Here is a 12547-nt window from a genome sequence, read left to right as displayed (position 1 = left end):
TGTTCCTTTCTAATGAACTTTCCACTTTCTGGTGTTAATGAAATTGGTGTTCTTCTGCAGAAAGCTGACCCTAGAGAAGTAAAGTAGATTTTAAAAGGAAGGTGAAGGCAAGGTGAATAGAAGCATAACCTTCCAACCACGGTGCCTTTAGAAATTTCTTTAAGACAAAATGCTCCTATGTGATACATTGTCAAGCTTCAAATCCTCACCAAACTCAGTTAACTTCACTGAATAAGCAGAAATGTATATCATTACACTATACCAGCAAGTAAACAGCTATATAGATGCAGCTGTACCCCAAAGGAATAAGTGCAGAGAAACCCTAGAAACAAACCCACATGGTGGAACCATAATGTCAACAAGCTTTATAAAAAAAAAGTAAGAAGACTAATTCCCCGAAATTTAAAAAAGTTAGAGTCCCTGACACTGAAATAAATCAATAAATCAAGAGCTTAATAAACTCTTAAGACCTGGGTCTGGCATACAAGGCATCCTTCAACCCATTACACTGTGGACTTCCTGTATATCAGCAACTCAAGGAACATCACAAATATTCAATCTAGAGTTTTAAATCTCATCTGCAACATCACCAGAATGGTTTGGAATTACAGGCATATTCTAAAGATGATATCTATACTCTGAAACTGACTCCCCATGCACATGAAACAAAGTTCATACCTGTCCATATTCAAGATCAACTTGGATCTATGGATGAAGAACAGAAAATATACCCTGGGACTGCCCCTGTACTACTAATGGACAACAGCAGCTCTTAAATGGTTATTCCATGCATGGGTCACCTGAAGTTATTTATGCTATGATTCCCATTAATTCTCTTTAGGGGTAATATGTAATAATTGACTATGGGTTGGTTAAGGTGAGCCTCTAACCAAATGGTATAGATTAATTCGGACACAAAAAGAGACATTGGCTAGACCTGAAATGGCCTACAAGGGAAATTAGCTTAATCCTTACCTATGAATCTATGATCCCATAAGGCTGCAGGTAATGTGAAGTATAACTCTAATAATATGAGAGTTTTCTGCTCTAATGAGACATTCTGTGGTGTTGATAGACAAAAAAAAAAAAAAAAAAAAACAAGTTCCATGCAAGTATAATCACCAGGTGCTCAGCTCACTGTAAAATCCAACAACCACCAATTCAAGACAGCACTCTTTCTTCCTTGAAATAATTGTATTTATGTTCACATACTGGTTTTGGCTGCATAAACCATCATTAGTGTTGATAGACAACCAACATATTTTCATATACTATGTGTCAAAAAAAATACTGAGAGGAAAAAACATATAGAAACTCATGACAATATTCTGTATTTATTGTCCAGATTTTTTTGTGTTGTTATGTTCCTTTTTGAGGTGGTCATTATACCAATATAGGAATGACCATAATGACAAATGTAAGATCCAAGTGGATTGGTAATGCCACATGTGATGAGATTCCTAAATTCAAACCATATGCAGTTTAAAAATATATATTTCTTAAAATGCTCACAGGCATGTTTACTTACTTGAATGATTGTATCCAAACTGTAATGTTCTGGGTGGATTTCCTTCCTTCACAATATCTATAAGCTGGTGTATCCTTAATGCGTCTGCCAACTCACTTGACTAAATCAATGTCAAGTTTTAAACTGTGACATCTCTGTTTAAGAAAGTTTATTAGGGCTGTTGATCACAGTCTTGTTTTAAAGTTCTGCATTGGTTAGCATTGCTGTCTCGCTTTGCTTAAATCTCCAGTCTGATTTCTGTATGGAGTACTTTTTGTGTTGACTCTGCAGGCTGTTTGTGATGTTACAGTTATCTTGATTTGGGTCCCTGGCTTCCTTACTCATCAAGAAGATCTGCCAATAGTAAACTGGCAATTCTCTGAGTTGCTTTAAGGATGTGTGACTGATTTTATATAGGTATCCTGTGATGGGCTAGAGTCATATACCACAGTGGTTCTCTGCCTTAAACCTATTTCCTGCTGGGGAAAGCCATATCTCTCTGTGACTGAGAAAAAGGGTAAATCAAGCAGCAGAGAATGAATAAACTGATTAATCAATTAGTTGTTTAACACTTTAACTGTGTCAGTCTCGCATGGCTTCTGTTTCAGTTTAATATCGCACATCCCTTGGGATATTTCAACATGCTGAAACACTACATGCTTTACAATTATGCCCCATTCCCATTAGTATTAGTTGTACAGTTAATCTGAGTACCAAACTTTCAAAAGTCTACACACAGCAGTTCATTCCATGCTTCTAATTATCCAAAGACATGGTTCATTTTCTTTCACATTTTAGGATCCCAGCCCTACATCCTGATAGCATGAGAAACTAGGGATCCACATGTCTACATGTAAAATATTTAGGTATTCCACTGCCTTCTTACAATGTTTGGTTACACATATTCTTAAGACTTGCATAAAATGTGTTGCTCATTGATTTAAAAAGCACATATGTCATTCTTCCTGTTTATAGAAATGTGATTTTTAAAACTAATTATCTTTCAGATTTTTAGTTAAGTAAATAATGTTTTAAAACTGTTTAATTATTTTAAAGGTCCTTAGCCATTTAAAGAATATATGAATATTAAAATGCATATATGTAAAATATTCTCATTGTAATTATCCAAAAATATTCCCTCTTAGAAAGGCCAAAAATAAGTTTATATATGATAGGTGAAATATGATTAATGCATTACTTTGCATGAATTTGTTCAGACACTTGCTCCAAACTGAAAGACAATGATGCTTCAGTTCTGGATAAAGCCAGGAATGTTGAGGGAACAAAGGCTCAAAATCAGGGAGAATTTTGAAACATTACTGTAATTCACTTACAAGTTTATAGAATGACGTGTTATAAATGAAAATGTATTTTCTGAACATTAAGAAGTATGAAACTCATTCTGTCTGACATTATTGACTCTAATCCTAAGAAATTTACCAAACAAGCATTGAAATTGATTTATTTGTGTTACATTGAATATTAACTGAACTGGAAGTTTTGACTCTGTTTTGTCAGTTAGTGCTTGCTAGATTTTTATTGCTGTTAGTAATTGCAGGTGGGGATAGTCTCATTCATTGATAGCCTGTCACTGGATATTTAAGTGCTACATTTAGGAATACTTTCTGCTTAAAACCTCAGCTTTGGCCGGCTAAGATATAACTGTATTCAACTGGACGTATAAGAGAATTTAAGTCCCTTTTATCTGCACATTTTTCAAATAATACAGCATTTAAATTTATTTATTTGTGTTACATTGAATATTAACTGAACTGGAAGTTTTGACTCTGTTTTGTCTGTTAGTGCTTGCTAGTTTTTTTATTGATGTTAGTAATTGCAGGTGGGGGTAGTCTCATTCATTGATAGCCTATCACTGCCTATTTAAGTGGTACATTTAGGAATATTTTCTGCTTAAAACTTCAACTTTGGCCGGCTAAGATCTAGCTGTATTCAACTGGACGTATAAGAGAATTTAAGTACCTTTTATCTGCACATTTTTCAAATAATACGGCATTTAAATTGATTTATTTGTGTTACATTGGATATAAACTGAACTGGAAGTTTTGACTCTGTTTTGTCAGTTAGTGCTTGCTAGATTTTTATTGCTGTTAGTAATTGCAGGCGGGGGTAGTCTCATTCATTGATAGCCTGTCACTGCCTATTTAAGTGGTACATTTAGGAATATTTTCTGCTTAGAAACCTCATCTTTGGCCGGCTAAGATCTAGCTGTATTCAACTGGATGTATAAGAGAATTTAAGTACCTTTTATCTGCACATTTTTCAAATAATACAGCATTTAAATTGATTTACTTGTGTTACATTGAATATTAACTGAACTGGAAGTTTTGACTCTGTTTTGTCAGTTAGCGCTTGCTAGATTTATTATTACTGTTAGTAATTGCATGCGGGGGTAGTCTCATTCATTGATAGCCTGTCACTGCCTATTTAAGTGGTAAATTTAAGAATATTTTCTGCTTAAAACCTCAGCTTTGACTGGCTAAGATCTAGTTGTATTCAACTGGACATATAAGAGAATTTAAGTACCTTTTATCGGCACATTTTTCAAACAATACGGAATTTAAATTGATTTATTTGTCTTACATTGAATAGTAACTGAACTGGACATTTTGACTCTGTTTTGTCAATTAGTTTCCCACCCACTCTCCCTGTTTTTGTTTTGGTGTTAATCTTGGTGGCTTTGAAACTGCCGCCCCTCTTGTAAATTTGTGTTTGGATACTCCTTCTGGGCTCATCACATTTGCTCACTCAACTGAGTGCAGTGAGATCATATTCTGATTTCAGGCACTTCTACTGTGTACAAAGAGAGCATCTGGTAAAGGAAAAAAAACATTTTTAAGCTTGTTTCCTGCCTTTCCTGTAAGTGGTCTAGACACTTTGTAGGCTTCTGAGCCCCCAAGCCTTTCTGTTTTGGAGGGAACCCTTCTAGCTTAATTTTGTTTCTTAGAACTAGCCAGTTTTCTAGTTTCAGAACTCATATCTGTTTCTTTGAACTCAGTACTTGTTCAGAACTCGTTGTACACACTAAATAAGCTGCAAATTATTACAGCACTCAACTTTCCTCACTTGTCTAGAGGAAAGCAATTTTTAGTGCTTAATAAATAAGCACCTATCCAGACATGTCTAAGGGTCAGCTCCCAGTGATTTCTCCTGTCTACCTGATGAATCTGGGCATCTTGAGGCAATGCAGAAATTGCCTTATGTACACAGACAACCCTCTCCTCCTACCACCCAACACTACAACTTGTGAGAGATGCACTTATATTGCCAAACTGGAAGCAAAGCTTTCTTCACCCAAGACTGGACTAGACAGTCAAGAGGAGAAGGTAAGCACTTGCACCACACCACACTCATCACATAGTCCCTCAAAACCTACACCACCAAAACACGCACATAGAAACGCAAAACACACACCTACATTTGCGGAGGCTCTCAATAAAAACCTGCCCAAGAATCAGGGACCTCCAAAGCAGAAACACAAGCAAACTCCACAACCCAAATGGCACATAGCCCACAAACTCAGTGTGCCACTCAAGCACAGCACATAAGGCATAACAACATACCCAACACTCTAGTCATAGGTGACTCTATAGTCAGGCACACTGATGTTCCACTCACCAGGCTAAACAAGGAGAAAGTTACTGTCAGCTGCTTGTTAGGTGCCAGGATCCGCCACATAATGCATGCACTCAGGTCACTCCACAAGTACAAATATGACACTAACATTGTCCATGTTGGTGTTAATGACCTGAGACGTACGTCCCTGGACTACATGAAAAGAGACATGGAGGAGCTCTCTGATCTTGTAGCCCAGGCAGGTATGACCCTGGCCCTGAGTAGCATCCTGCCATCACCCAGAATGATGCCACAGTACAAGGACAAAATGATTGACTTCAACAATTGGCTAAGCTTCTGGTGTGATTCTAAGGGGATCCAGTATTTGTCTGCCTGGGACGACATGATCGACAGACCACGATGCTTTGCCAGAGATGGCTTTCACCTGTCACCCTTGGGATTCCGGATACTGGCTAAAGCTCTTGCCACCCCTATAGTGCCTTTTTTTTAGGCAAGGTTCAAATGACAATTCACCACTGTTACACGTACAAGCAAGCAAAATCTGAGGATAATGCTACTCAATGCTAGAGGTCTAAACCTCAAAATGCACTCACTCAAGGCACTCCTTAAAATGGAGCACATCAACATCTATGCAGTAACAGAGACCTGGTTTAAAGCTCCAGAGAACACCCCTGCATTACCAGGCTATAATTCATACCACACCATTCGGCCACCTAACCCGGAACGAAGCACTAAAGGTGGAGGCGTGTCCATACTCATTAAGGATATCCACACCTCCAGGCTAGTTGCACATCATAATACATCTGAGATTATCCAGGTGCAACTAACTCTGGGCAAGACCGCAATCCAAATTGTAGCTTGCTACAGACCCCCCCCCACCATGCCCCAGGAATCCCACTCTTCATTTCTTGATACATTAGGGTACAACCGAACACCCTAATAATGGGTGATTTCAACAACCCCACCATTAACTGGGAAAACTACTCATGTACCAACACTTTTATCAACGTTTTCTGGAATTCATAAATTCCAACACCTTGGATCAACTTATTAACACCACCACCAGGGGCAGTAATATCCTAGACCTGGTCATTACCAACATGGGCAACCAGTGTTCCACACCAGAGGTCACTTCCTCGTTGGTCAGATCCAACCACAAGCTAATCACCCTAGACATCCACATCCGCCCCCACCCCCAATTAGGGAAACCACTGTATAAAACTTCTCCAAAGCCAACTTCACACTTCTTAAGACAGAAGTGGCAAACTTCATGACAACCATGCAGACGGACAATAGAGGTATGACTGCTGAATCCTACACAAATGCACTTTATAAGCACTTAGATGAATGCATGGATCATGCTATCCCTAATAGAACCAAGATACTATCCTCCAAAAAAAGGAAGCCAATCTGGTGGTCCTCTGTCATAAACAAACTCTACAACAGAAGAAAGAAACTGTTGTAAAAAAGAGTAAAATCCCATAACTGGAGGAACTCCCTGGTCAACCTCAGTAAGAAGCTGAGATCCCTCATAAAATCCTCCAAAGCTAGTTATGAAAAAGAAATTGCCACTGACTCTAAAGACAACCACAAAGCATTCTATAGCTATGTCAAGAATCTCAATGGCAGCACTCAGATCTGCTCTGAGTTACAGCACAATGGCACTAAATATACAGAACCAACTGATATTGCCAACATCCTGGCAGATAGGTTCAGTGCTAACTTTAACCACCTCTCACCCCGAGAGGGCCCATCTCTATACCAGAAGAATGCATAGTTCCTGTAATTATAGCTGCACAGGTAAAAACACTCTCCAAAGACAAGAACACAGCATCCATGGGACCTGACAATATCCCAGGCTGCATTCTACATGAACTACAGAATGAACTGGCACCCTACCTAAGTACTATTTTCAGTCATAGCATCACCTCAGGCTTTGTGCCCACTGAATGGCACACCACGATGGTTATCCCAATCCACAAAGGGGGAGCCATGATGGACCCAGGGAACTACCACAACATTAACCTGACGAGCCTGGTCTGCAAGGCCATGGAACGTATCATCATGGAACTCATAAACAAAGACATTGGTAATCTCCAAACTCTGGACCCTACCCATTTTGGATTTGTAAAAGGCAGATCATGTCTCCTATACCTGACTGACTTCTTTGAAGCAGTCACCAAAGCCATAGATGAGGGTAAGGTGGTTCACACAGCTTATCTAGATCTCGCCAAAGCTTTCAACACCATCCCCCACTCTAGAATTATAGAAAAGCTCACTAAACTAGGTATAAATCCCTATGTCACAAGATTGGTTGCCAACTGGCTCATGGACAGAACCCACACTGTGAAAGTAGCAGACTCCAAATCCGACTTCAGACCAGTGTCAAGTGGAGTACCACAGGGTTCAGTCCTGGGTCCTCTCCTGTTTGGTATCTACTTCTCTGAAGTACAGGCTAACACAGAAGGTCTTTGGCTAACAAAGTTTGCAGATGACTGCAAACTAGGAGCCATAATTGAAACTTCTAATGATGTGGACATACTACAAAAGGGCCTCACTGAAACAGATGCCTGGTGTCAAAGCCATGGCCTGAAGCTCAATGCCAAAAAGTGTATTATCATCCTCTTTGGTAAACAACTCTGTACCCATGAACTACCACATAGCTGGTAGTCTACTTAACACCAAAAATGTGATGAGACCTTGGGAAACGTGTGGACAGTAGTCTCTCCTTTGATAATCGCATTGCCACAGTGGTCAGGAAATCCTTCTACGCGGCTCACCTCATCACAAAAGGTTTCTCATCCAGAAAAAAAGAGGTCTTTGTTCCCCTCTACTCATCACTCATTAGACCCATTATAGAGTACAATGCCCCTTTTGCTATGTACCTCACAAGACATCTACAACAACTGGAAAGGCCACAGAAATACCTCACAAAAAAGATTACTGGCCTCAAACAGAAGCCCTATGCAGACTGTCTCAAAAAACTCCAGCTTTACTCTGTCACATATCACCTACTCAGAGGCGATCTCTGCCTAACATACAAAGCTATGTCAAACCCAGAGCTGTTGGACATGCTCCACTTAAAGAAATCCCAATCCCTCTGAGCTACACGCTCTAGGGACCTAAACCTTGTCAACACAATAAACAGAACATGCTGGAGGGAAAGATTCCTGTCCCAGAGACTTCCCATACTCTAGAACAGACTACCTATGTATGTCAAACAGAGCTCCTCATTAGCACTCTTCAAGAAAAATCTTGATGACTGGATGGGAGATAGGAAATTCACCCCGGGAATCACTTCTGTGGCTCTGCTCGACAGGGGCACAGGAAAATAATTTTCTTGGGAGGCGAAAGCCAGGGTACATTTTTGGCTAGGCTTATATAGGCCCTAGGGCCAATAGCCTAGTACCTACCTATGAACCTATGAACAATCAAACATATTATGAAAGGCAGGGCAAAAATATGAGACAATCAGGGACAGCTGTGAGGTATAGTCACTTTCATGCCATACCAGCTATTCACAAAGCTATGATTTCTTCTTCACTGGGGTGATTGCAGAATGCCTGTCCCTGCCTGTGTGCCTGTATGATGCTGTTGGTTGTTGGTACCAGAGTTTGCTTTAATTTCCCAGTAAAAGAGTAAAGAGAAAGGATTGAAGCAGCAGCTGTGAGATGTAGCATTGAATAGCTAGTTGTTGAAAAGGAACTATGCTCCTGTTTGAATGGTAAGTGAAAATACGGAAGGTTTATTTTGTATGTAACTAGTTAGTGCAGAAGGGATTAAGAATGCAATGATTTAACCCACACTGTGGTTTGATTATTGTGAAGCAGTGTACTGTCTAGAAGCAAAGTGTTGGCCTGAATTAGTGTGAGTGCTTTTTTTTTTTTTACCATCTTCACAACTGAAATCAGTTGTATACACAGGAAACTATCTTCTAAGGGTTGGGATGCTATATATGTACATCGGACAGCAATATGTTGAAATGTATTGTTATGCTGTACTTGTTCTTTCAATTTCATTCCAGTTTGACTTCAAAGGGGTTAAAATTAGGTGTCTGTCTTTTTGGTTAGGCTCAGGAGGCATGCTTTCCAGATGTATGATAGCATCAAACTTGAAACATACAATAATGGCCTTTTGTCTTATCACTTTTGTCCCAATTTCACACCAGAGGGGTACAGAGAAAGTAATGTTTATTTATTTATTTGTTTATTTTTTTCGGGGGGGGGGGTAGGGAGGAAAGCATTTACCCAAGGTATGATTCATGTGCCCTCACAAGAATTTTTTCCTCTGATTATGGATAACTAGCACTGAGTTTATTGGTAATTATTGTGCTATCTGCTTTGAACATTAATCCTTAGATATAATGTATTTCTTCCTTGAAAGAAAAAAATAGTCTGTTTCTTTTCTTAGTCGTTATTTTTTTGTTCAAGCTATCATTTCAAAAAGGTTATGGAAGAAAAAAGCTCCAAAATACACCTCATAGCATTTAGAACCAAATAGCTTGTTGAGGTCTATCATCTCTCAGACTACCTACTTAATTGCATACTTTCCTATACTGTTACTGCAGTATAGTCTTGTCAAGTTATGATGTTTTGAAAGTATGTAGGAAAAAGTTAACAAGTTAAGGCAAACTGAAAGTTAAAAAAAGGCAAAACAAAAGTCCTCTGAATAGTGTTAGCGGGGCAAGGATTAGGCTCATAGATTAATACTAAGCTAACTGCCCTTGAGAGCTATTTAATGCCTAGCCAAGTATCCCTTGTGAGACTCAAACGCTGCACTTTGTCTTTGTAAGGCAAATACCTTAACCATTAGGCCACCCTCCCAACCTTTAGATGGGATTTAAACAAGGAAGCACAGAGGTATATTCCAGGGTGACAGTAGACAGTCAAGTAGGAAGCACCATGGAAGCTTTTGCCTAAGGAGTCAAGTAGGAAGCACCATGGAAGCTTTTGCCTAAGGAATCATATCATCTAAGGCTGCTCACATTATCGCTGTATATCACATTTAAAATGTGGTGCTTCCCTGTTTGGCTTAGTGAAAGGAACATGGCTACCCTGAGGCAATGTGTGTATTTTCATTATGCAGGGAGTTTGGCTTATTTGAGAGGAAACAGAAAGATGCAAAGGTGGCAACTCTCTCCCCATAGGTATTTCAAGCTATCATTCTTGCCTTTAAGCCTAGTTGTTTTAGATGTACTGTTTTGGTCCTTCCACCTTCCTTTTTTTTTTTTTTTTTTAGAAATATTGAGATATAAAAGTATAAATGAGTATGTTATCTGTATAAGTGTCTTGGCAGGAAACTATCTAACCCCTCTTTTTCTTTGTTTAATTCATACAGGTAGAAAACCTTCCTATACTCAGCCTACTAGTCAATAAATTACTACATAGCTTTCCAGCCAATCTGTCCAGCTCCAATCAGTTAGAGCAGAGAATTAAGGGAATGAGATGTTAACAAGCAGATACAAGGTTTGTCTCCCACAGTCTTCATTCACCTACTTTGTGAACATGAGCAAGTCACTTGACTAGGCAGTGCTGTTGGGATATTAGGCGAGGCTCATTAATAGTCTTCTGGACTAAATGTCTAGTAGCTACCTATGACCTTAGTCAGGAATCAACTAAAATGACAGAAGATTATTGCACTGCATGGGAAAATTCTTGGATATTGCTTTCTCTAGGGCCCCTTGAACAAAGACAATGGTCTGCTTCCACACCCTGTTGTTCACTCCTTCTTAATGCTACACCAACTCAGCGAGCTGCAGACCAAGAAAGACTCTGAATGGGCAATAACTAGAAAAGAACCTCAATTTGATAAAAAGTTATCAAAGTTATGAAATTTAGACTAAGCTATGAGACAGGCACAGCTGGAGGGTAACCTTTTTCTTGCATAGTTTATGGAGTGTGCTTCTCTAAACATCCTCACTTGCCCATTAGACATCTTATATTCCTGCTCATCTTCAGAGAGCTCTTAATAATAACCATTTTCATCTCATCTTATATTTTGCAAGAGCTACTAATAATACTACTAGCATACTCTTTATATTTTCAGCAACATTTGGCTACCCTTTTTTATAGCAGTTTAGCTTCTTTGGAAAAGCTTACCTTCATTTCCATAGATTTCTTTTCATGGATAAGGTTACAGTTACTGGGAGAAGGACCTCTCTGCTCACTCATACTAATCTCAGTCTGACTTTGTTCCCTTTTCCTACTCTCATCCCACCAAATCCAATTATCATTACATGTTGGAATAACAACATCACAATCCAACACACTCTACCTATCAGCCATCACTGACATCACATCCTTAGCACTTCCCCTTCCTATTGCATCATTTACTACCCAGTTCATGTCAAGATCTATTTTCTACCCTTTCTTCCTACCTGACTTACACTGTTTCCTTTTTCAAATAACATCATCTCTTTCATTCCACCGATTCCTTCTACTTCATTTCTTGCCCATACAACCTACCAAATTATATTTCAGTCTTAGCACTGACAAGGCAGTTTTACCAATTTTTACCTGAATAGGCACTACTGTGACCTTCTTCATTAGGGGGAACAGGAATTTAGGGAAAGTGCTTCAGAATTCTACAGTAAGTACTCATGCCAAGTTCATTGTGTAGTAATTTAGCCCTCACTACTTAGCCAAATGTATGACATTTGGTTCATGAGAATTTTGCTTTTTAGTTTTGTTTTTCAGCTGCTGGAGAGATTGAAGATAACATGCTAACATACCAAAGATATAAGGAAATACTTCAGACATAGGGCTACATACGTAGTGGTATTATGATAGCTGCATGTATTTTTTATACCTGCAGATGTACATTGTTATGGTGTGGATAGCACTGGAAGTACCTCCTACTACTATTATGCTTCAGATGATACACATGTACTGTGCATTATTATGATGTGGCTAGTATTGGAAATACCTCCTACCACTATTAAGTTTCTCCTGACACACATACTCTGTGCATTGTTATGGTGCAGGTAGTATTGGAAATGCCTTGTACCACTATTATGCTTCACCTAACCCACATGCACTGTACAATCAGTTTGCTATTTCCACCCACTGACTTTTCCTCTGTTCGGAGTCAGTGCTTTTAGGGTACTCGTCACTGGTCTACCTCTAATTGTCCATCTAGCATACTGTCCATTATATTGTACAACACACCTGTAAGTTTGTCTCCCCTATTGCTATGTCCATTGATGTAGCCCTACCAAACAATTGTGGGTGCACAGTGTGACTGCATTGCATAATGCATACACCATCCCCTCCAAGGACCTTCCAGTGCTGTTCCTACCTGGTATATTCTGAGCATGTACGTGTGACTGACTTATGTCATACTAATTGACTACCAACAATTATATGTTTAGACCACTGTTTTGGGATCCATGACTGTAATGCAATGACATGACGTACATTTTGTCATGCAGGCCTCAGTATGGTAGGT

This window comes from Protopterus annectens, chromosome 6.part0 (assembly GCF_019279795.1).
Source record: "Protopterus annectens isolate FY-2018-M chromosome 6.part0, PAN1.0, whole genome shotgun sequence".
Taxonomy (NCBI): Eukaryota; Metazoa; Chordata; order Ceratodontiformes; family Protopteridae; genus Protopterus; species Protopterus annectens.
The sequence above is the reverse complement of the archived record's forward strand: the minus strand, read 5'-3'. Positions refer to the sequence as shown.